General features: G+C 36.3%; 1 protein-coding gene across 7 annotated transcripts in view; it reads left to right on the top strand.

Moving 5' to 3' along the window:
- The window catches only part of Robo1 (roundabout guidance receptor 1), a 1,243,546-nt gene that overhangs the window by 1,064,984 nt on the left and 151,557 nt on the right, over window positions 1–27,005 (top strand). The gene's annotated exons all lie outside the window — the stretch shown is intronic.

The following is a 27,005-nucleotide window of genomic DNA, read 5'->3' as shown; positions in this document are numbered from 1 at the left end:
AAAATGGGCTGAGAGATGTGAATTTAAGAGGTTATATTTAGTGTTCAAACAGCCTCCAGTTTCTGTGAAGGATAATATTATGTGGATAGGATTTTCCAAAGAAGGGGAGGTTAAGTTCTCTACGCAGGTTTAAAGAAAGCTAGGATTGTGTAAGGACTGTCTGTATGGATGTTGCACTAGCCCAAGGTGCTGGTAGAATTGAGCTCGGTGTAGTAAGGATATGTGGGGGTGGGGGAATGTTCAAATCCTGATTCATAGTAGTGTTGCTGAAAAGAGTGAGATAGGACACCAACTTGTATGCGTGCATAGCTTGAATTTATCATAAACAGGTAGCATTTTTTTGCTCAAGAGAATATTAATAGTGGACTGAATATCTCAGTGAACTCAAAAAATAAATGTTAAACTTCTTTCCTGTCATGGGAAAGCTGCGAGAGGAAGAGCTTTCCAGTATTTGCTCAGGTTAACTAAGTTTCATTAAATAAATGAGCATGGAAAGTATAGAAGAAAGTGAAGAAATAAAAGGGCGACCGTTTGTAATTTTTGAAGGTTGTGGTAAAAATCAAAAGATAGGGAATTTCCAAGGCCATAAGTGAGACCTATTGTCTATATTTTAAATATTTGGTTTATTTTTATTCATATTTGTAATATAATCCACACTGTTCGAAATGTCAGTCACAAATCATTACTTTGAACCACCCATTATTTCTTTATTCCAAGGTGCTGAGAGATTATGGAAAAGCCCTCATAGCACTCATTAAAAGATTGATTCATCATTGAGTCTTAATTTCACATGTAAATTTGGACCCAAAGCAAAAGTCAGATGAATACTTTTGAAATATGAATGGTATTATCGATATTTTAGCTTGATATTTTTTTATTTTCTCATTAAAGGAAGTAATCTTGCTTGTGTTTATTCTATTCCTTTGAGACACAAAGCCAGTGGTGACTCATAGAATTTTAGTTATGTGTGGTCTATTTCTCTAGATTTGCCAAGATCAGTCAACACTTATTAGGAATAGATTTCTCCACTTTATTCAGAGTTCCTAAGAAGGGTTTATTATGTTGGATGACAATACTGATCTTTAATCTTAGTGTTTGGCACAGCCCACATTGGATTAGTCAAGTGACTCCATCCATAATTCTTTCCCTCCAGGTTGGAAAGGCTTTTACCTGCTCTTAAATATTGAGTTGTGGTATTATTAAAATTTTAGAGTGCACCATTTTCTCTAAGTTTTCCTGTGATACATTAACAGAATCATGAAATTATCCACTACTTTAGACATACTGTTTTCTAATTCCTCAGTTAATTCATCATAAATTCAGTATTTGATTTTTGCCAATTTGAACAATGACCCTTAATAGTTACAACTATAAAACTACAAAACTAGATGTTCTAAGGACTTCAGACCTTTTTCTATTTTAACAAATTGAGCAAATACCAATGATATGTTAAGTTGTTTGATAATTTGCAAGTATTTCCAATTGTAACAGTGATAGGGGTGTCTTCATAGGATAAAACATATTTAGTACTCTGGAAAAGAAACAAGTACAATTTGACCCAAAGAGATGAATTTTGATGTCTGAACATTATTTCATTTAGCAATATTGAATATGTCAGATCCTCACAGTGAGCTTTTGAATTGTAATCTTTTTAGATTGTTCTTTGATTAGTGTACCTGATTCTATTAGATAAAAAACTACACATAGCTGATTGCTTGTGTTATATGAGATTTTTTTAAAACATAAAACAATGTGGATTAACAAATACAAAATAAACTCTGACAAAGTGAAAGTAGTTCGGGTAATGATGTACTTTGGATGAACTTTTTCTCTCTAATAAAGAAGTATTGTCTTGCTTCCAAAAGTTTGTATAGGAGTATAAAGAAATCCTGACTTCCACTAAATAAATAGTACATGGATTTGTCTCTATTATCTACTGCTTTGTAAATCTTGAATCACATGAAGATTATATCACTGAATTGAATCCCAGGCAGAATGTGTGGTGGTATTTTCTACTTGTCAAATATTACAACATGTATGTTTGAGGAGTAGCAGGAAGAAGCAGGTAAAAACAGTTGAAAACATTTTAAATAAACCTCGCACAGCTCCTTGTGAAAGGCAGTGTGGTGGCAAAATGAGAACTCTTAGCCATTATAAGAGAAGGTGGTAAGCTGATGTGCTCCTGGGGTCTCACAAAGGGGGGTTGCCCTTCTCACAGGTGGCTAACTTATACCAGTGCAGTAAGCTTTTATAACAAACTTTCATAGTTAAAGAAAAAATATCTAGGGGACTAGGAGCTATTTTACTGGATAGTGTTTATCAAGCATGAAGACCTGAATTCCAACCCCGGTACCTATGTTAAGGGAAAGAAAAAAAAAAAAATAAGCATGTTTGCACATAACTGTAGCCCCAGTTCTGGAGAGGCAGATAAAGGAGGATCCCTGGGGGTCACTGGCCTACCAGCCTAGCTTCATTGGCAAGCTTCACGCTAGTGAGAAATTCTGTCTCCAAAAAAGGTGGACAGCACTTGATGACACTGAGCTCATCTTTTGGCCTGCAGAGAGACTGAGAGAGAGAGAGGAAAAAGGAGGGAAAAAGAGAAAGAGAAATCAAAGAAAAAGAGTAAGAAAGCAAAAAGACTTTTGCAATTATTTTAACAGAATAAAAGAACGACAAATATTTCTATAAATTCATGCTTATTGCACTATGTTTATAATACCCCCTGCTTTATGACAGGACTGTACTTCTAGGCTGTGTCATTGCTTTGCATATGATACCCTTTTTGTTTTATGCAGTCACATCCCTGACCTAATGATCAGCTAAATTTTAGGCCTATGTGTTCACTCTCCATGAACAGCCTGTTAAATTGCATCAGGCAGTCCTTCTTGAGTTACGTTTGTAACATGTAATAGAAAGAGATCTTAGCAACTATCCTCATGAACATGTTGACATTGATGATGAAAAATGAATCCCATAGGTATGAAAAAATTGTTATTGATTCAGTAAGCCTTAATATGTGAAAATGGCTCATAGCATCCAAAATTAGTGTGCAAGCAGTTAAGTCATGAAGTTAATTTAATTTCCGTGGCTGATTTTGGCCTATGTGAAAAAACTTGTGTAGCAATTATGCTACTGCAAATATTCTGGACAAATATACATTTTTTGTTTCCATTACCATAAGAGCATCAATATTTCTTGAGAAACATATTTTTTTTTCTTTCCAGTTTACATCAAAGTTTTTTTGTTAATTTTTTTTCAGATGAATTCCATGCATTGTCACTGTAATTAGGTCTTTCACACACATGTGGTAATAATGTGTTCTATTTCTGGACTTTATTGTGATTCTATAGGCTACAAAACTAGGCACTTGTAGCAAGAAGTTGAATCAATGTATGTTTGGACTTAATTCTTTCATTCTTTCCCCCCCTCCCCCATGTAGGGTCTTTCTCTAGTTCCGGCTGACCTAGAATTCACTATGTAGTCTCAGGGTGGTCTTGAACTCATAGCTCTGCCTCCCAAGTGCTGGGATTAAAGGTGTGCGCCACTACACCAAACAATTCTTGCATTCTTAACCATTTATCCACAGTGGCTGCTTTCTTATGGTCTTGATAATAATAACTGGGTTTGTTTAGTGTTTTCAAATGTACATGATGTGATATTTTGGATATATATGGCTAGTCTCATTTAAATATGTCAATCAGCAATTACTATTAGTATTGCTATTTCATAAGAAAATTGCCATGTTAAATAGAATGTGGGGCTTTGCCTGTGAATGTACTCAAAATCTCCATCAATTGGTGCTACAACTTTTGTCTCTAAATTACTGATTATTAGTGTTTGGTTTATACTTGATATATACTGATATGCTTATATGATAGCACATACAAAAAAATCACTGGCCTATAATTTACAATATTTTTTCTAATTATGCATCATTACCTAGTACACATTTGATTTAAGTGCTTAAAATTTATTAGTTCTGGGCTGGAGCAACAGCTTAGTGGTTAAGGTGTTTGCCTGTAAAGCCAAAGGACCCTGGTTCGATTCTCCAGGACCCACATTAGCCAAATGCACAAGGGGGCTCACATGTCTGGAGGTCGTTTGCAGTGACTAGAGGCCCTGGTGTGCCCATTCTACCTCTCTCTCTCTCTCTCTCTCTCTCCTTCCCTCTCTCTCCGTCAAATAAATAAAAATAAAATTAAAAAAGTAGTAGTTCTACATAACTTTATATTTCATAGAGCCATAATAATATTTTAGGTTTCTCAAATTTCAGTACATTTAAACAATGAATAATGATGCTTTATTCACAGTGGTAGTCTGTCCCATGGACATTTAAGTGCAATCACATGATTTAGTGTGGGATCACGATTGCACCATGGTTCACCAAGAGAAGAGTCCTTTTAGTGTAGTCCAAGGAGACTAAAAACCAATCTTAGGAAACATGACTTCTTCCAGCAGTTTAGTTATTAACTACTTTTGTGTCCTAAGGCTACACATCAGATAAATTTTCTAACTCAGCATTAGGATCAATACTTTTACTGCTACTTCTTGGAATCTGTTCTTATCCATAAAGCAAGGATTTCATCTCTTCTAGCACTCTTATTCCCAATGTTTGAATTTTTCCTGGATTTAGAATATTGCAAAATTCAGCAGGACCAAATAAGATAGTAAGTATAATAACAATCTTTTGTAAGATGGCATTTTAGAATCTTTAGCGTCCTTAGGATTGTGATTAGGAATTTTTGAACTGATACAGGAGATATTACAGCTGGTACTAATAGTATGTTTTAAAAGAAAAGAAAAACACACCCAGTGATACATGTAGGTGTTATCTTTGGACTGATGTCAATAATGAGCTGCTTTTTCTGGTGTTGTAATGTCTAGTTCAGGTTTCATTTTCATATTATATAACAATGTCCAATTTTACTAAAAATTGCTTGCTGTTTCATTGCCTAGTCAGAAGTGAACCTATTGCTTCCTAATTTCTATATAAGTATCTATTTATTACCTTAATCAATGCATATTTATGGAAAGGCTGAATGAATTTATTAAACACACACACACATACACACACACATTCCCTATAGAAGAGTTACCCAGCATCCAATATTGGTCAAAGTAAAGATAGGAAAGCCAAAGTTGGTCTTTGTGGATTTCAATATTTAATGGGGACAAAGGGAAAAAAAAGTTATGGGGCTGGAGAGCTGGCTTAGTAACTAAAGCACTTGCTGCTAAGCCTAACGACCTAAATTATTTTATCTCCCCAGAGGACTTCCGTGTTCAGTGGAGGATAAGATCCACTTAAAAGGATTAGCAGAGAGGTTTCACCACCATGCGCAGCAAACGCAGGAGGGAGGAGTGATGTGTTCCTTTAGGAGTATAGGAAACTATTTCAATCTATTGCCACTGTTTTCCTCTCCTCTAGTTTATACACTCACTTGGAGTAATTTTTCTTTGTTTGATTTTTTTTAATTCTTAAAAAGACTTTATTTTTATTGATTTATTAGAGACGGAGAGGAGAGAGAGTGCAAATGGGCACACGAGGGCCTCTAGCCACTACAAACGAACTCCAGATGCCTGAGCCACCATGTGCATCTGTCTTACTTGGGACCTGGAGAATCACACTGGGGTCCTTATGCTTTACAGGCATGTGCCTTAACCACTAAACCATCTCTCCAGCCCTTCTTTGTGCTTTGATTTTATATTTTGTATAGACATATAAAGAGATATGCTGGAGATGAGACTCAAGTCTAAACATGAAGTTCACTTATTTTCATAAACTCCAATCTGATTTTGTATAATAGTTTTAATAATGTTGTGTGTGCGATGAGATTTGTTCCAATCAAACCACTATAAAACTGTGACAATGACTCATGGGGTCAGGTTTGGGTCACTTGCCATTGGCATCTTCATTCACTCAGCTTATATGGTACTATTGTGCAATTATTTTAAAATTTATTCAACTCACATGTAACAGTAAGTAATGACATACCATTAATGTAGCTAAGCAGTGTTGTATTTAAAGTAATTAGGCAGTACCATAGCACCACCAGAACACCAGTGTACTTTTAAAGGCAACAACAGAGACTGTACTCTAGAGTAGAGTATAAGCAAAATCGAGTTGTAAGCCAATCTTTAGTGCACACAACCTACACATCCCATTTGTTACACTTACTAGCTGTGCTTGTTTGGTAAATCAGCATGTGCAGAAGAGCTATATGTCAATGAAAAAGGGTGTTTTCATCTTTGGGGCACTGAAATAAACTGTGTTCTATGGCTGCATCTTAATTCAAACCTGTTGCCAAAGTTAGTTGTGGAATTTTTCACACTTATGGTCATGTCAGGGCTCAGACGTTTTAGTCATAGGACCATTTCAGATGCTAAGTTTCCAGATTAAAAACTATAAACCCATTGTATATGATTTGAGTCTACCTGGTGACTTTCAACTGCAAAGTAATAAGGAATGTTGCTTTGAATTATATTTACTAACTTGAATGTGGGGCGTAATAAGAAAAACAAGGTGGTACCAGATGACACTTGTTACGTACATGTCCTAGAGGAAATTAGAAATTAGGTGACCAACAGAGCTTGCCACCACTTCAGCCTTGGTATGTCTCTGTCTTGTTTGCAAGATCCTTCTGTATTTGACACTGCTGTGTACTTTCTTGGACCCTCACTTTCTGTCCTCCAGAAGATAATTGTTGTGACTTCAATTAGAATATATTATTGATACCAGTTGTGTGGTTTCCATGAGTAGTCAAGAGTATCTGTACCCCATCCATCTGTATCTGCCAAATTTCCATATCTTGAGTTTGGTGTTGCATGAAAAGGAAACAAATTTGACTGTCTACTTAACACTTTTAGTCTCTTTGGGTTCAGTTTAATGTATCCCAACTTCTGGAGGAATTATACGTGTTATTATTAGTGATTTCATCTACTACATACTTGATAGAACATACTTAACCTGGCATGGTGGTTACATACCTTTAATCCCAGCATGTGGGATATAGAAGTAGGAAGTTGCTATGAGTTCCAGAACAGCTTGGGCTACAGTGGGAACCAACCTCAGAAAGAAAAAAAAAAAAAAAATAGAAAAAGAAAAGGAAGTAACTTCATATTGTCTACCATAGCTAGTATGCAGTTGTATTGGTTGCTGCTGTAAGTGCATCATATGTAATTATGTTTCTAATCTTTATAACAGTTCTCATTATTATTCTCTATTTTATAATCCATATAGAAATCTACGTACAAAAGCAGGCTAAGAAACATGGCCAAATTCATGGATGATTGAAATAGCATAACTCAGTATTCCACTCAATGAGGCTCTTTAGTCTGTGTGCTTAAACATGCTACTATCCAATACATATGCACACAAATACAAATTAATTTCTTAGGGAAATCTTATCAGGAGAATGCATTTTCTTGCCAAGAAATTGCTTGTTGTTTATAAAATCACACTAAAGGCACCAGAAATTTAGCATGGAAACACTTTTAAAGATATTTATTTATTTATTTATTTATTTATTTATTTATTTATTTATTTTACACAAGACAGTATCTGATAGGGGATTCATGGTTCATTCAGTCATTCATTTATTGAACAATACTTATTGAATATGGGATTTGCATATAATCCTGTGTTGTCTGTAACACACAGAAGCCAAAGATGACTGAAGAAAAGGAACAGTACGACATAGTAAATACACCATGTAATAATAAATAGGTGATTCTAAATCCATGGGAGTGCTTCCAATTTAGAAGTGTGCGTAAGTGGTTATGCAGAACTGCTGTCTCCCCTCCTGATTACCCCTTGAGTCCTGTGAGCTCTCAACCACTGAGAACGCTCATTGGACAGAATCTGTTTCTAGACTTTAGCAAGAACCAGTTAAATCAATAGCTGAGGTGACTGAGGAATAAAGAAAAAAAAAAAAAAAAACACCTTTCAATCGAAGGCCAAAAATGGTTCCCAAACAATAATTCTGTTATGAACAATAGAGCAGAACACAGGCCAGAGGACTAATATAAAATGAAATACTGTGGCACAGCACCCGAACACAAGGCAAGCTTGTTACAGGGAAGTGTTTTGAATGCTTTCAAGCTGGGGTCATTGGGATTTTTCTTTCTTCTCAGCAGCTGATTAAAGACCTTTGCAATATTTAAAGGCATGTGCTATTGCTCCTTATTCTGGAACTTTGCCTCTTTGTCTGGCCCGTGACTAAATTATTGGTTGTTGACTGAAGTGGTATTGCAAAGGAAATAACCAGTCTTTTAGCACAGGCTTTGAAAGCCGACCAGACTCATTCTACTTCATAACTTTGTTGTACTAAATACATATGAATCATGTACGACAGAACAAAATGTACTATATACGTAGAATTTATCATGGACGAGAAAGCCCCTTGTTTTGTTTGGTCATCTGAACCTGAACATCTGCACACTTATACTTGCTGCAATTTTCCTCCCTAGCAATTACTCACATGAGCTGGTTGGGATGTAATTGTCCAAGGTTTGTGATCATCTGGGTAATTTAGTGGAAAACCTTCTATTAGATAAGCTGGCCAACAGAATTCCATGGGATAGTTTACCAGCTAATCAGCTTTGTTTTATGTTGAGTACAAATTGCCCTCCTCTGAAAAGATACATGGGCATAAGATAATACATGTATTTGTTCAATGTAGAAGTCATAAATCAGAATGTCAGAGGTATAAAAATTGGACACATCCATTCTTAGACATGTAAAGTTATACATAAAATTTATACTGTATGATGTGCTCTGAGGACTATTATTTAATTACCTATAGATTTTAATGCATATACATATATAATATCTGTTGAAAATACTAGCTATATTTTCACATGTTTCATACTTAGCAAGTTAAATGGAATGCCATCTCTGAATATCTTTATTTATAGAGAATAATCTCATTTCAGGAAGTATTAGTGTTAATAAATACTATTCTTAAATATTTGTTCAACAGAGGAAAAAAATTGAAATATTTTGTTGTTTGTTTATAAAACTACGTATTTACCAAGGTGTATATGCTAAAGTGAGTTTTCTTTAATAACCATAAAGTACTTGATTTAATTCTTATGAAATAATGTCATACAAAGTATCTTTGGTATAATAAAAATAAAGCATTTGGCCTGGAGAGCTGGCTTAGTGGTTAAAGCACTTGCCTGCAAAGCCTAAGGGTCCGTGTTTGGTTCTCCAGATCCAACCTAAGCCAGATACACAAAGGTGAGGCAAGTGCAAGGTTGCACATGCCCACTAGGTGGCACAACCATCAGAAGTTCAATTGCAGTGGCTGTGGCCTTGATACAGCAATTCTCTCTCTATATCCATTTGTCATTCTCTCTCTCTACCTCTCTCTAAAATAAAAATGAAAAGCATTTGGGACTGGAGAGGTGGCTTAGCGGTTAAGCGCTTGCCTGTGAAGCCTAAGGACCCCGGTTAGGGGCTCATTTCCTCAGGTCCCACGTTAGCCAGATGCACAAGGGGGCACATGCATCTGGAGTTTGTTTACAGTGGCTGGAGGCCCTGGTGTGCCCATTCTTTCTCTCTCTTCCTCTTTTTCTCTGTCTGTCGCTCTCAAATAAATAAACAAAAATATTTTTGAAAAAAGCATTTGATGCATTTACTTTTTAGACCCAGATGAATGGATTTTGATCCATGAAAATATTAGATGGTAAGGGTACTGAAATTGTGCCATTATTTTAGCTTTTTGTAGGTATGATTGGTATAATATTAGATCCAACTAAATGACTAGAGAATAGATAAATCAAAGGAATTTTGCTGGGGACACAGTTTACTGAGTTTCTCCTCAGCCACATACTAAGTTTTTACTCTTTGGGCAAAATGTGTACATTAATAAATGATAATGAAAATGATAACAGCTCTCAGAATTGTTTTCTAAAGGAAATGATGTTGTTTATTGAAAAACCTACCCATTGATCTCCTCACTGTGAAAGAAACAATGCCTGACTCCAGATAACCAAAGAGGAGCAAATGTTAGAGCACAGTGCAGGTATCAAGAAGAATTGATAGTAAAACACTTCAGGGTTGGGGTGATGACTCAATCCAAGCATGCTAACTTGAGTTGGAATCTCTCGAATCCATACAAAGCCAGACATTGTAGCATGAGCATCTATCATCTCAATGTGCCTACTGTGAGATGGGATATGGAGAAAGGAGAATCCCCAGAAGTTTGTACTGCAGCCAGATTGGTATACACAATGGTGAAGAAGAGAGCCAGTGTCCAGCAGGGTTGGAAGATGAGGACTGAAACACACGGTTGTTCTCTGTCCTCCTTACACACTTTGCACTGTGAAGCACACGTGCCCACACTTACCCCCACGTTGACATATAAAACAAGCATATAAATATTGGGGAAAAATCAAATCAGTGCTATCACTGATGAATGTGTAATGAGGATAACATTATTGTGAACCCACTGTATGTCACAAACGGTAGAAAAGGAGCCATTACTAATGAGGAAGGATGAGTATTGAGGGTGGTCTAGCATGCAGTAGTGAATGTTGAACATGCCTACCTATCATGATTATTTCTTTTTCTATCAGTAACCACTAATCCAAAAATATAGGAGATTCGTATTTGAGCTGTTTTTGTATTTATTGTGAAAAATTTCTTAAAAGGCATTGGTTAAAAATAAACATCTGAAACATCTCACAGTATTGATTTTCTCATCAACTTAGATAACAGTTTTATTATTTAAAATATGAATCAAATAAATAACCATGTTGGTTCCTATATACTCCTTTTTCAAGAAAGAACTGTTTTAAAACAGAACATCCTTTTGTTGGGTGATTCTTGTTTGCATATGAGAGAACTGATTTTTATATTAAACATATGTATTTGTACCTCAATAATACTCGATTCTCCCACCCATGAAAGCTCATCTGTGTTCTGTGATAATTAGTGAAATAAACATATAACACATTGCTAACTTTAGTCCTCGGCAGCGTTACTGATATGCTATTCTTGGATTCAAAGAATACTGACTCTGCTTTTCATAGCTGATGAATAAATGTTACTAATTTATTTAGATCTCATTACATGTTTGTATGATTTTGTACTTTGGGAAAAGATACATAGTTCCTACTTATAAATTCAACACAACACATGGGCATCTGCTAGACTTCAGGAGTAATCCTGGTTTCTCCATATAATCAGCAAGTGACATAACCTTAAGTGTCAGGTTCTGGATTTGCAAACAATGAATATTCTTCCCGTTTTTAAAAGGATAGAACGGGATTAAGTGCTCAACACAAAACCTTCTAAATGCTCAATTATTGATTTCTAACCACTTTTATTAGAGGCATAATAAGTAATTGCATGGAATTTTTAAAAACTTTATTATATAAGGGCGTACTTAGTATGGATACATCATGTGTTCGTATCATCCCTCATCCCTTCCCCCATTGTGCTGGGGACACTGCTCAGTGGAGTTGTGGGTTAAGTGTTGTGAGATCAGTGGTCAGTTATTAATCACTTTTATATATGATATACTATTTTACATTGAGTATATATTTAATGCCTATGCAATGTCCTTTGAAATATATTCATTAAATACAAGATAAGATCTTCACTCTAAAATGATTATAGATGTTGAAAGATTGTAATTTAAAAACACTAAATGTAGCCTAACAAATCTTCAGGTAGGCCTAAAGGTTCTGGGGGATTAGGGTGATGCAATGCATGACCCATATACCTCAACAAGGAGGGGCCAAGGGAAGGGGGTAGGTCACGGATGAGCCTAATGATGGTACCAAACTGACTGTATTTGCTGAATACAAAACTAATTAATAAAAAAAGAAAAAAAATGTACTGGGTCAGAAAGACACTCCTAAATGATATTTCTGTGGGGCCCTACGATGAATTGCTTTCAGTGATGTCATAGCTGCCTGGTCGTCCGAGGCTCAGGCCCCGTTCTTTCCTCTGTAAATGATAGGCCTACCATAAAATACCTTTTTCTTTTGTTCAAGATCATTTTGAAGGGATAATTTTTATACAAAATTATCTTAACTAGGGAGTTTCAATGAGGAGGTTAGGGAAATTTATTCAGGCAAGCATTTTAATCAAAGAGGTATTTGTTAGAAATGTGGTCCAAAATAGACTTAGCCAAGTCATACAAATAGTAAACGTTTTTCCTTTGAGCTCTACTCCAAGGCTTTAGAAATGAGTTATGAATGTAAATAAATACAAATCAATAGGAGTTCTCTTTTATTATTTCTCAGGGAATTTCTGTATAGTTTGAGAGCAACTTGCTACAAGTTCAGCAGATGATTAAGTTTAACCTTGATCCTGAGCCAACAAAATTGGCTTGCTTTCTATCAGCAAGGGATGTAAATTTACTCGGACACATTTTAATTGGCATTTATGCAACTTGTACACACAGATGCTGAATTCATTGAGAAATCCTGGGTGCCATCTGTTTAACAAGCTCTGCCCTGTATTTAGGCCCATGATAAAATAAGACCAGACCGGAACTCGTTTTCTTCCTCATGGATTTATGTCATGACATTGTGAATGACCACCCTATTAGTGTGCTGTTCTGTTCACACTAGTGCTTGCTGCACTAACCTAAAACCTACTTTTCCTCTTAACCTTTGTGGATGTGAACTGTTTTCTTTCATCTGTTCAAAAGTATCATAATGTATTTTCTGTAGTATAATGGGTAACATTTCTGCATATGTGAATTTAAAATGTTTCAAAAATTCAAATATATTTTAATTATAAATTTAATATTCATAAATGTAAATTATGAATTTCAAATGATATCTTTGAGTTCCTTGTAAAGTTTGTCTTACAAATAAATGATTCTTTGAAGATGAGTCTGCACTTTGTTCTACGTATAATCAAAACTATGGTTGGACCCAGTTCCAAGTAAAGTTAGTTTCCTTCCCTGTAAGAATTAAAGTAGACAATAATAATAACATAATAGTCTACATCTGTTCCTCTTGAAGATCTAATACCACAAGAAAATTAATAGTGAAGAGCTATGTATAGTTATAACAATAAATCTATAATCCTAAAATACACATTTGAAAAATATCTAAATGGCATCTTGGGAATATACCTCCACTGACAGACTTCCCAACTTAATATGCACGAGGCTCTGTGTTAATCCCCAGCATGGCATAAAACTGGCCATAGTGGTACAACCTTGTAATCTCAACCATTGAGAGATGAAAGCAGGAGGATCAAAAGTTCAAGATCCTCTACTACACAGTGAGTTCAAAGCCAGCTGGGGCTACATAAGACCCTGTCAAAAATAATGGATATTGATTTGTTAATGAAGTACTACAATTTGAATTAAGATTACCATTATGTTTCTTGATAGTTTTTTTTTTTTTACTTAAAAATGTCATACATATCATCAAATAATTTTTGAGTCTAACCTAAATCATCAGTCCTCAAGGACTGTCAGATTTTAAATCTGCCATGGTGACAGAATGGTGATAGAATGAGCCATCATTTGATCATCACAGGACTTCTATCTCTGTGACAGCCAGCGATTATGATGACACTGTCTTCAGTCTAAATTCATAAGCCCAAGAAGGAAATTCCAAAGCTTGGAAATAAACTAACAGTTACAGTATGGAATTTAAGTGGTTCCTAGAGAGTTGGTTTTAGTTAGTTTCCTCTTGTGGCTAATACCTAAAGCTGTGGTATTACTTAGCATACTAACATGGTTGTCTTCTGCTTATTAGGATTGTTTTAAGGAGGAAACTATGAAATAAGCAACCCTTTCTCCATGAACCACTTTGATCAAATCTCCTGCCTGCCGAGGATTTTCATGAAATCCCTACTTAGAGCTGCTTCTCTCAAGTCCACTTCAAAAAAAGAAAAGATGTTAAACAAGTTTCTTTTTAAAAAACGTCAAGGCTTTTTGTTAGCTTTGGAATCTGCTCATGTTGTCATTGACTCATGGTAGTCTAATTAGAATCTGGGGAACTTTCTTTTCTTTTGAATTATTTTCACATTAAACCCATTACTGACTTTCTAAACTCAGGTTTTCCATCTCTAAAATGAAGACTTGGAGTAATAAGAAAGTCCTAAATTCTTTAGCCAGAGCATGCTAGAAATCAAATAACATACACATAAAATAAGACCAGGAAATGCCTGGATTATCTTTTTATTTTGTGTCTCCAAACTAGAAATCTATACACCATCTATTGAACTAATTCTTCAGATTCACGTAAAACCCTTCCTTGCCTTCAAAAAACATAGTTACCTATTGAAACTCCACATCTAGGGATTACAGAGATTGCTCAGTGGGTAAGTTGTTTTGCTGCATAAGTGTGAGGACCTGATTTCCACCACCAGCACCTGTGCAAATCCAGACACAGAAACACATGGCAGCCAGCTCAGTGCTCGGGAAGCAGAGGCAGGAGGATTCTGGAGGTTTGCTGGTGAGCATCGAGATCAAACAAGGAGGCCTAGGTACAATAAGAGAACCTGTCCCAGAGAATACTGGGGAGAGCAATTGAACAAGATACCCAGCATTGACTTTTGGAACCCCCTCCACGCACACACTGTACCCACACATGCTCAAAAAATATTTTAGAAAAGAATCCACATCCAAACCCATTAATTTCAATTTTCTTGTCACAAAAATTAATTCCTTTAAGACATTGTAACATGTCTTCAACTTCTACTTTAAAACTTTTATTTTCTTTTTCCAATGTAGGTCTCTCTCTTGCCCAGACTGACCTGTAACTGACTGTGTATTCCTAGTTTGGCCTTGAACTGGATCCTCCTGCCTCTGCCTCCATAGTGCTGGGATTAAAGGCATGTGTCACCATGTCCAGTTACTTTATAAAGCTTTTATTGCTCAGTGTAACTTAACTGATTAAGCCCACCTAATTCACAACAAACAGCCTTTTGCTAGGGTGGAAATGAGACATGGGGTCTGGTTAGAAAAGAAAGACGAGGTGAAGGTGGACTTTGGGTGGAGCTTAGCTCATTTTTCTTGTGGAATAAAGGTGGTTTCATGATTAATGGAGACTTTGGGTTTTTTTTTTTTGTTTGTTTGACTGCTTCATAGTAAGAAATTAAATATGTTATCAAGTCTCATAATGAACTTGTGTAAAATCTAGGTAGCTAAAAGTTACAGTAACCTCAGAATACAGTTCCGTTTTGAGTATAACTGGAAGATCGACATATGAATTTGTAATTACAGATGACAAAGTACTACCCCTTTCAAGTCTCAAGATATTTAAGTTGGATATTAAGTTCCGAGGTGAAAATATTCCAATAGTTTCTCAGTGCAGACAGCCTTCTATAATTGCTGTAAATTATGAACCAATAGGGTACCAAAATTTACTAGACATTAATTTATTAACCTACCTTTCCTTTTGTCTCTACTTTGTTTAAGTGTTACTTTGCTACTCACAGTATATTTATGCAACTCTTCACTGACAGAGAGGATGTTTTCATTGCCAGTCTTTTCCTTTAGCCAGAGATTATTCCTGTGAGAAGTATGGCAGTGTTTATTTCAAGTGTTACTTAGATCAATTAATTATAGTTATAGAAGCTGTCCATTATTTGTAGTATTTGGAAGTAAAATTCACGTATGTCTCTCATGTCAGTTTTGTGGTATGGTGCCAAGTTCATTTTCCTCAGATCCCTTCCAGTCTTGCACATTGTATAATTATTGGTTGTGGTGTTTTGTTTACTTTTTATGATGGTTTGGAATGCCTTCCTTTGATTCACCTCAGAAAGAGAAATGGTGTCACTTAAATATCATAAAGATGAACCCACATAAATTGTTTGTAAAAACAATAAAATCGGCAAATCTTAAAATAAGTTTTCCTTTTAATCATAATAATTAAACGTAACTGATTTTTCTTAGGTGAAATATTGGTCATTATATTTTATTAGTATTTGAAAGTTAAGAGAACTTTAAGACTCAAATATGCATGACTCAAGTAAAATGCTTTTCTAGTTCAGAGACTAAAAACACAAAATGAAAAATAAGAAATGTGTTTGAGAAATGCTGGTATATCTTATGTTTACAGGCATTGATATGTTAATGATATTCATTATAGACCACTATATGTTCACATAAACTTTTCTTTTATACCAATGAAGTTAACACCAATCAGTGGTCAAGAAGAATAGCTACAAATATAATTGATAGTGGGCGGGACCAACAATGTGTTTTTAATTTTATAACTTCCTGTCTTTTGATATTTAGGTCAAAAGGCATTCTATGTTTTTCTATAGTACTCTTTGTTAAACTCATAAATAATCTTTAAAATGACTCAGCTTTTTTCTCATTAAGACTGTGGATTTGTGCCATATGCCGGAATTTTAAACCCTCATCTAATAATCATAGGTTATTGTCAACTAAAAATAATCATGCATTTAAAGTAGGCCTTTTACTTATTTCCTGAGAGATTTGTTAAAAGCCAAGGGAACCTATTTAGACCTAGAAAGTTCTTTATGTTTTCTTTTTCAACCAAATCTATGCAACTTAATAAAACTAGGTTCTCTAAGCTCAGTATGTAGTATGAAACCTAGAAACATCAAGTTAGCTGAGCACCATATTTACTTTACAAAGTCAGAATTTACAGTATAAAAATAATGCTTTGCATATAGGAAGCTATGACAATGACTTTAAGACTTGAATTTTAATTTTAATTAGTAATTTCAGTTAAGTTATGCCCTTTTTTGTCAAAATTATCAATTGTACCTGAAAAAAGTATACACAATCAATAAGCAATTCTCTATTTACTTATACTAATTGATAAGGCATGTATAACTAAGATTTGTTGAGATGCTTGTTTTTTAAAAATGTTATTATCAAAAGAGTTGCTGATGTAGAGATGGTATGTATTTTCCATATATGTCAAAAAGCCAATCAATTATTTAGAAAACAGATTTATCAACACATTTAAATTATGGGCTAGAGTTTTATGATAATCAGAAGTTTTATGGACTACTTATAAACTTTGGTTCAGTAGAAATAGAACTGTCTTTCAACACTTAGAAAAATAAAAGGTTTTATAAGACAGCCAAAGTTACAGCTGCTCCTTGGAAAACAAAACCTTAATTTACAAAAAATGTTGCCATTCCAACTGGGGTCTGTTAAAAGAGAAAACTAACTCAAAACTGCAAGCATTGCAAAATCTCAGAGCTTTCTTTGTATTCCCTCCACCCCAAGTTGTTAATGATTTTATAGTTCTTTACATTACTTGTAAGATATTTTCATAAACTGCTATGTTAAGTTTGTCCTTGGAACCATTTGTCCCTCATTATAAGCAGAGGTCGTAAACTGTCCAGAGAAGCCCTCTGCCCTTCCTCCATTTCACCGAGGTCTTGCATTTTACATTCCCAGTTTTTACTTGATCACATAAGATTTTTTGGTCTACAGGCACCTGGCAAATAAATTTTTATTCACCAAACTAAAGATGCTGATTAGATTTGTTCATTTGCTTGAGATTATTTGTCATTAAATTTTATAATTAAGAATATAACAGCTAGAAATATCAACTTAAACTTATGGAATTTCAGCCAACTTCATTGAAAGTTAATTGTCCCCCACTTATGCCATGCTTTTAGGTTGTGGTTTCATTAATTAATAACATGGGAGTATTGCAAATTTCTAGAAAACCTTTGACTTTCTGGAAAGGGAGTGGGGGCCTTATTTTGAACAGAGGTTCATACCTGGTTACTGTAGATTTCAAAGGTATAAAGGTATGATAATTTTACACTTTACAAGTTCTCATTCTATATCTCTATTACTCCTGAAACTACTTTTATGAGAATTTCTGTGGAATTTCTTCATTTCTTCTTGATTTTTGTGTTTTCATTGTTTTCGATTTATAACTAAGGACCATTTAGAGTACCAGAACTTTCTGTGGTACAAAAATCTCCAGGATAGGAAGTTTAGGAACATTTCCTCAGTTTTATTTTATTTTTTTTAACTCAATGGATATATTAACAACTAAATCTTTTGTGGAATGTAACTAGTTTTATTCACCATTTTTTTCTGTTGCTTTTATATTATCTTTAAAATAATGTACTTATGTATTTTTAAACAGGGGAGATGGGGACATTTGTTGCCTTTGAACTTGACTTGGGTGACGTCCTAGCCTTGAGATACTGTTCATTAATCCTTAACTACCACTCTGTATCAGTTGAGCCTGCTTGTTCCTCTCCTGTCTTGTTGTTATCAACATTATTTTAGTTTCATTCTCTATTCAGCACAAGAAGAATCCACCCACCTGAAATCTATAGGCATTCCACATAGGGATGCAAGCACAGCAAGATGTCATGGTGCTGTTGAAGGCTTTGGCAAGAAGACCACTTTCCAGGTTATTGTGGATGAGGGAGATGTCAGCATCTGATGTCAAGCAGCAAGGGCCACCATTACACCATCAGGCATGGTAGTGGATGACAGGTGAAGGCAAATCTTTAAGGCATCCCGTGACATATACAGGACTCTCCTCTACGTAAGCCAGGTGCGTCAGAGAAAGAGCAAGTGTCGTGCCATTCCTCTCAGACTGACGTTAGTAACTCCACGATGTGCGCTGACCTTCACATTGTTGAGTCCATGGGTGTCGCATTTAGTTAACTCACCCGAGGCTGGCATTGAGGTTCATGGGAGAAAGTCTGGTAGAATTTTTTTTTTTATATTCTTTTATTTTTTGAGGTAGGGTCTCAGTCTGGCCCAGGCTGACCTGGAATTCACTGTTTAGTCTCAGGGTGGCCTCAAACTCATTGTGGTCCTCCTACCTCTGCCTCCCAAGTGCTGGCATGGGTATATGTGTGCGGCAGAGTACATGAAAAGGTCAGAGGCCAACCTCAAGGTGTCTGTGCTCTTATTCCACCTCCTATGAGAAAAGATTTCTTTCCTCTACAACTAAACACCAGACTAGCTGTTCTGTGCGCTTCAGATTCTCCTGCCAGCACCTGTCATTATATGTGGCAGATATTAGAAGGATAGGCTCATTGGGACCGCAGACACTGGCCACTTTATATCTAGCTTTATGTGGATGGTTGAGGACTTGAACATAAGTCAGCAGTTTTGGCAAATAAGTGCTTTTAACCTCTATGCTGTCTCCTCAACCCAAATATATACTTTATATAACAAAATATTCCCTGCATTGAAATCATTGCATTACCTGATTTAAAAAAAAAAAGTAACAAGTTAGTTAGCATTAAAAAATATTTCATAGGAATATTATGTATTTTTATTTAATTACCATGTTTCATATTCTTTTCCTTCTAAAACTTTGTGAGTGGGAATACATTTTATATTGCATAACACAGATGTGTGTGTGTGTGTGTGTGTGTGTGTGTGTGTGTGTATATAATTATTAAGATTATAAAATGATTTATTTTTCTGCTAACTTAATCCCTAGTACCTTTAGATAGGGCCTGTTAGTGTGTTAGCAGCTCTCAGCAAAAAGAGGTTTTCAAGACTTATGTGCCAGAGAGTTGAAGGCTGTGCAGACTCTCCCAAGGGCTCTGCAGTTTGTTAGGAAAAGGCAGCTAACGTAGCTGCACAATTGCATGCTTGTTATGGTCCTTGGAGATTGAAAAGCCTGTTAGGTGCTCGCCATTATCATGCTGAAGCCCCAGACAGCCCATGATAGCGGAAGATACAAGGAATGAACAGATCTGAGAGCTGTTATGTTCGGAAATGGTCATAGTGATTTAGGGCAGATTGTCACCAATTAAAGACCTTTTTGTTTAGATGATGTGGCCCTGTGTGTACTATTTAGACTTTTTTTTTCTATCACTGAAATATTCCTTTGGGTTTTTTAGGGGAAATGTTATAATTGGCAGCCCTAATTATGCTGCACAAAAATACCTTGGTGAGAAGATTTTTTTTTTAATCCAATAGCTATTTTTTTAGTGCCTCACAATTGCTAGGGAGATTTTAACAAGATCATTTTAAACTGTGAGGAATTTTCTCCCTTGAGACTGTTATAGTTACATTGCTCCCACCACCGCCATCTAGTAAAATCTGAAAACTTTGGTTCTCCTGGGCTTTCATAGATAAAGAAGCACTTGTGTTTGCACTTCTTTGAACTACCCTTGTTTCTCAGAAGATATTTTAGTGAGAAAACATTGTACTCTTTTTCAGTACTTTATAAAACCTAAAAGTCCTTATAATAATAAAATATGGAAACCTTTATGGCTGGGATTGAATCCTGTGTATGTGCAGTGACACACAGCGCTGCCTTGAGCGCCTTGGCCCTCTGATGCCTGACTTTGTGTCCTTGCTTGCTGTGGGAGGTGGGAGTGAGTGAAGGATGTCATATGGAGAACCAGGGAATATGTGCGTAAATGAGCTACAGTGGAGCCTGTGTGCAGTTGAAATCAGCAATGCTAGAAAGGGCACCACTCCTCCACTTGTCAGCTCAAAGTGGCAGCCGGTCTTCACATGCTGTGTTTGGAAGTGGTAGAGAAGCAGGCTAGTTAATATCAGTGTTGGATGTGTCTTAGATCAGATAAGAAGATTGCTCAGAGGCTAAAGACACTTGCTTGCAAAGCCTTTGAGCCTAGGTTCACTTCCTCAGTACCCATGTAAGCTGGATGCAATAATTGGTACAAGTGCCTGCTATTTCTTCATAGTGGCAAGAGGACTTGGAAAACTCATACATGCACAAATGAACAAATTATTTTTTTAAGGCTGTCAAGATTAGGCTGGAGAGATGGTTCAGCTATTAAGGTGCTTGCCTACAAAGCCTAAGGACCCAAATTTGAGGTGATTTTATAATCATTAGGTGGCACAAGTTTTTGGAGTTTGTTTGCAGTGGCTGGAGGCCTTATTGTGCCCATTCTGTATATCTGCCTCTATCTCTCATAAATAAATAAATACTTGCAATTATATAGATACTACATTTTATATATCTATTATATATATATATATTCTATCCATATTAATATTACCCATATATATTATTTTTATTTTTTTCAGCTAGCTAAAAATATATGATCTGCATTAAATTAAATTAAAATATGTCATCCTAAAATTTATACCAAATGTTAGTTTATCAAGAGATATTATCAGCTTGCAACTGAGATTTAGATTATGGTCACATAAAGGTTCAAGTCAATCAAAATGAATTCTGAATCAAATATTAAGGGTAAGTGTAAAAACATAATATGTTAATAAATGAAATGGTTTTCACATTATCCTTCTATTATCATCTTGTTATATCTTCCTATTCTTCTCCATTAGAGAGTTTACTTACATATTATCTGTATATTTTCCTATCCCTTAAAATGGTGTGTTCAGTTATGTGTACAAGGAATGTAGGTATCATTTTTGATCTCTACCATTGACCATTTCAGTATCATAAGAAATCCATTTGATTTTGACCTACAAAAGGCACTTCTAATGTGTCCTCATTTCTCCTAACCCAGCAGCAGTATAACTACATTATCAACCTGTTTTCCCCTTAGCATACTTGGTTTGTCCACTGTCCTTGCTTTCCCTTGATGCATCATTCTCAGAGCACCCAGAGGGAACATTTCAGTATAGCAGTTCCATCACAAAACTACTCTGCTTGGCAAATTGGTACGTCTTTGGGACATGGATAAGAAGTTGACTCTTTACCAGGGCTGCTGTGTACAGAACACCGGCCCGACCTCCCCTGACAAGCTCCTGTCACACAGCTGCCAACATGACTGCTCCCCAGGGCCCAAGTCGTGCAGACTTCCCATAGAAGCCAGACTCCCCTCAAACTGGACTATGTCCTCTTCCTACAATGTGCTTCCCCAGGATAACTTCTTATTGTGCAGCTTTCTCTCTCACTTTCTCAGTGTTTCTCACCTCCAATCTAAATTCCATGTGTTGTTACTATCTCATGCAGTGATTTGTTCTTTTGTGACAGTTTATCATAATTATAACAGGGTGTGTTTTGTGCGTGTACAGAATTGAGCTCAATATTGTCTATCTACCTCCTTGCACCTAAGGCATCATGCTCATAGGACTCTTACAAATTCAAGTGACCATTTCATATCCAGTGCTTAATACATAAAAAGTGTACTCTAGGACTGGCAACTAGCTCAGCAAAGTAGGAACTCTTGCCACCCAAGCACATATGTCTGAAATTCCTTGAGTTCATTTCCTCAGCCTCTATGTAAATGGCACACATGACAAAAAGTCCAGTCCAATAGGGAGCCAAGGTGAGAGAATCTCTGGGACTGGCTGGTTGGCACCTCTGACTGAAAACAGAAGCTCTGGGTTCAGTGAGAGACTTTTTTGAGGGATAGAGAAGGACACCCAACATTCTCTTATTGCCTATACGCTTGTATGCATCTATACCCACATGTGCATACACCCCTCCCCCCCCTAAAAAAAAACAGTGTACTCTACTCGCTCATTGCATGCATCCTCTGTTAGAAGCATTGTCCTGGGCAAAGAATATGCATAACTGATGCCACATTTTTTTGTTTTCATGGAGTTGCCCTTGAAATCCAAAGAGCCAGACAATAATTACACAAGTCTGTTCCATCAACTGAGGACTCTGGGAGTGCAGGTCACTAAATATAAAGTTGATTTTCTGAAAGAAAGAATGCATGCCTGTCTTGCTCTAATCAGGGTCCCGTAGCTCAGATATCCTCATTCTGTCTGTGTTTTTTTAACCTTGCCAGGCGATTCCTGAGTGTGACTTTCACTCTGGCACTTAGAAACCCTCATCAATGGCATTCTTTGTCCTCCATCCCATTTGTACTGGCAGCTGAGAACTTGGCAATTCCTCACAGAGTGACTAATAGCAATACTTCTTCACAGATGTAATGCACCATAAAAATGGCAAGTCCTGTATAAACATCAAATAATTAGTTTTCCTAATAACCCTATCAAGATAGAATGTAAAACTGCTTTGTATGACTAAGTCATTGTGAGTATAGCTATCAAAATCATAGCATAGTGAATCTTTGAGATTCTGATATTCCTGACTTCTGTTGTCTAACTCATATATATCAACAAATACTGCTAACATTTAAAACTCTATTCAATGAATGTTGTATTTTACATTAATAAATTTATTACATTTATAATTTGTATTTAATTGAATAATATACAAACATTAGTAGATCCCTGACATCTTTATGATAGGAGGTGCGAGTTTAGCCATTTGAGTTCCTTCATTTTGGTGATATAATATTCATGTTCCCTCTGACTCTTAAGTGTGCTGGATTTTACCCATTTGAATGTTGCTGCTTATTAATATACTCTTTTCCTTGGAGTTCATTACAGATTTTACATAAATCTAGCATGCCAAACTAAATATTGTTTGTCTTGATAAATTAGTGCCATTGTCACAAACCCTAGGCATGCTCCAGACTTGAAGGGTAGGAAGCATCATTATGGTGTCCAGGTTTCTGCAGAATTGAAATGTGGTTTGAATGTGACCAAAGTGGAAGTAAATCTAAACACCATAGACCAGGGTTGGATGGAGTGTATAGCACCCTAGCAGAGTGCTTGCCTAGATGAAAGGTCTTGAATTTGATACCCAGCAGCTCAAAGAAAACAACAGACAAACAAAACAAAACAACACCAAGGATGGCGTAGCTGCAGTTCTGTGCTACTGAAAATCAGCAGAATTCACTTTTGTTCACTCATCTTGCCCCACTGTGTGTTTTAGGTAAAGAAACCATGTGCAGCTAAGTAGCTTTCTCCTTAGCTGTGGCATCTCTTTCGACTTGCAATAGTTTATGCACAGCTTTCCCCTGGCATTGACCAGTGTTTGACGCCTATCAGCACTAGATGACTAGGAACATTTACCTTTCACCTAAAACATATGTGTCTTGGGCTAGAGAGATGGCTTAGCGGTTAAGCGCTTGCCCTTGAAGCCTAAGGACCCCGATTCGAGGCTCGGTTCCCCAGGTCCCACGTTAGCCAGATGCACAAGGGGGTGCACGCGTCTGGAGTTCGTTTGCAGAGGCTGGAAGCCCTGGTGCGCCCATTCTCTCTCTCTCCCTCTATCTGTCTTTCTCTCTGTGTCTGTCGCTCTCAAATAAATAAATAAAAAATTTTAAAAAGTGTGTCTTTCCTTGACTGAGCATAAGAGTTGGTGAAATCTTCAGAAGCCGCAGCAGTTAAGAAAATAAGTGCTTCTTCCAGCATCTTTTTCTTTCAGAGTTGTAACCAAAGCATAATTTAAGGTTTTAAAAGAGGGTGGGATGTTATTAAAAACACTTGTACAAGATGACATAGTAAGTGAAAGCTAGCCATAGATATATTCAGTGTCTGTTTGAAAAAAGCCTAGGCATATATCCTTTAGGAAAATGTCACCATGAAGTCATCACTTTGCACAGGATCCATGCTTCCACATATTTCTTTAAACAGTTTTTGGCTTTAGAAAACAGTGGTGTGATGTGGTTGATACTTGATGCAGATCATTTTACATGCTGTCATTTTTGTTTTCGTTTCTAATGGATTATCTTTTGTGAATTCTCCATGGAATATTTTTAATATTTTAAAAATATTTTAGTATGAGCTAAAAGTTAAGAAGGAAGATAGGTTAGATATACCTAGGTGTTCTTATCCAGTTCACAAAATGACCTGTAGTCAATGCAATTGAATTCACATTTTGTGAGAAAATAAATGTTGACTGTCTTTTGACAGGCATCAACATTTCATGTATAATTCTGTGCTTGAAAAAAAAATACAAGAGATATCTAATAGAAAAATTGCCAGGCACAAAGTGTGATCTCAGTACACATGTGTTAAGCAAAACAGTTAAAGTCATTTTAAAATAAATAATATTGCTTCATGTCACCATATAAGTTGGCACTGAGACAGAGATCAAGTATTGTGGTGTGAAATATATTCTGTACTCTGAATTAATAATTAAATAAGTGTTTGACAGTTTTGAAAGTAATTTAAATGATGTATTAGGTTGATGCATATGTTATTTAGCATCTCTCACATTGCTGTCTTGTGTAATATACTTTTTCTTCAGTACTCTCCATTTTTCAAGTGTGTCATTAATGTTTTTCTTTTCCCCATAAAAAGTCCATGATTTGACTCAAGGTATTTTTTAAAAAATATTTTCTTTATTTATTTGCAAGCAAAGAGACAGAGAGAATGGGCACACCAGGGCCTCCAGTCACAGCAAATGAACTCCAGATGTGTGTGCCGCTTTGTGTATCTGGCTTTACCTGGGTGTTAGGGAATCAAACTGGAGTCATCAGGTTTTGCAGGCAAGTGCCTTAACTGCTGAGCCATCTCTCCAGCCTCTGACAATATTTTATTAATGACAGAATAAAGAATTGTGGAAGCAGATGGAAAGGAGCCATTTTCCAATTCGATGGTGCTAGTCCAAGGAAGTGGATTTTGGAGGAAGAACAGAGCAGGTGAAAGCAGTAGGATTTGAGGAAGCCTGGTAGGTTTGGGAAATGACAACTTAATGAGGACAGGATTCAGAAAGTTCAACCCTGTTCCCCATGGGCTCCAGAGGCCTGGCATTCAGCAGGACCATTGTGGCTCTCAGTTGGGAAGCAGGGCATGTGACCAGGCAGGATTCATTGTAATGACAGTGTCTCTGGTTCCAGCGCAGTTGACTGGAAATCTTCAGTGAACTTCATAGAGGGTTTGCCTATGTTTATTTGAATGATATTTTCAGCTGGGTGCAGTAACCTTCCTGTAGTCCCAACACTTGGAAGGCTGAGGTGCGAGGGTTGCTTGAGCTTAGGAGTTCAATTCCAGATCAGCCTGGGCAGCATGGGCAGACCTTCTTGTTGCTGGCATCAAGTACCCAACTGAAAGCAGCTCGTGGGAGGAAAGTTGATATTTTGGCTCAGCGTCTCAAGGGGAATCTGCATGGTGACAGGGGAAAGATGGTGGAGCAGAGGCAGGACATCAGTTCCTTGCCAAGCAGGTGGCCGACTCAGGGTTTTGTTGATAAGATAGCCTTGTAAGTAGAAAAACACATATCCCAAGGCTGAAAATAATCTTCACTTGTTTTCCCCAAGATACCCTCTTTTAATTAACAAGCACATATGTGATTAAAATGCACATTATTGTGCAGTCTGTTAGTTGTGTGCTCTGGTTGAAATAAAAGAACCATTGATAAGACACAATATCTTTTCTGGGTAGTGAGTTATGATACTTAGACTGCTTAAAATGTGACATGGACTGTCCCTAACATGCAAAGCTCTAAGAAAGCATAGACTATATTGAAGATAGCCATAGGGCAGTCAGTTTGGAAACTTTTCGTTTAGCTTCTGTTTTCTTGGAACATGTGTGAAATATTAGTTCTATATCATGATGCTTATGTGTTTGAAATTACAAACACAGCAAAACAAGACATTTTGAATGAGCAACTTTTAAAAGAAGCATTCTTTATGGCTTGAGATCCAAGTTCTAGTTTGGCCATATGCCTTTACAAATTCCTCATTTGTGTAATTAAGCTAAAAACCACTTTTTTCATAAATGTGTTATAGAAAGCAAGTGAATTGTTATTTGTGGGTGTTTCTCAAATCATAGGCATTCATTAGGTGTCCATGATTGCTGAGGTTATCATTATATTGCTAATATCACTGGGATCTTCATTACTTTTGTGAGTGTTCTGGTCTCCTGAGAAAAAATTTTAATTGTGTTAACTTCTGAAGCAAGAACTTTGGACCACACAGCATTAGACCCCTGGGTGGACTGAACATCTTTGATTTAGAAAGCTAAAGGCATTGTGGTTCACAGTAGTATACCACATGATTAGGGAACAAAAGTAATTTGAGGAGCTGAGGTCCAACCACTGAGATCTTATGGTTATGAGAACGCTGTGCATGGGAGCTCATCTTAAGTCTTTCAATCTTTCTACAAATGTGGTGTGACCTTCTTAAAAACATAAAGGATTAGGTATTATATTTTTTTTCAGTTCAGGGAGAAATAATTATAAAAAGAAGTCAGTATATTGGAAATCAGGATTTCTGTCTTCTTGTGGTATTTTTGTAACACAAAGTTTACCTCTTTCTCACTGAGGATCAATACATGCAATACAAACATTCTACCAGC

The sequence above is a fragment of the Jaculus jaculus genome, chromosome 4, assembly GCF_020740685.1.
Source record: "Jaculus jaculus isolate mJacJac1 chromosome 4, mJacJac1.mat.Y.cur, whole genome shotgun sequence".
Classification (NCBI taxonomy): domain Eukaryota; kingdom Metazoa; phylum Chordata; class Mammalia; order Rodentia; family Dipodidae; genus Jaculus; species Jaculus jaculus.
This window is presented reverse-complemented; position numbering and strand designations above follow the sequence as displayed.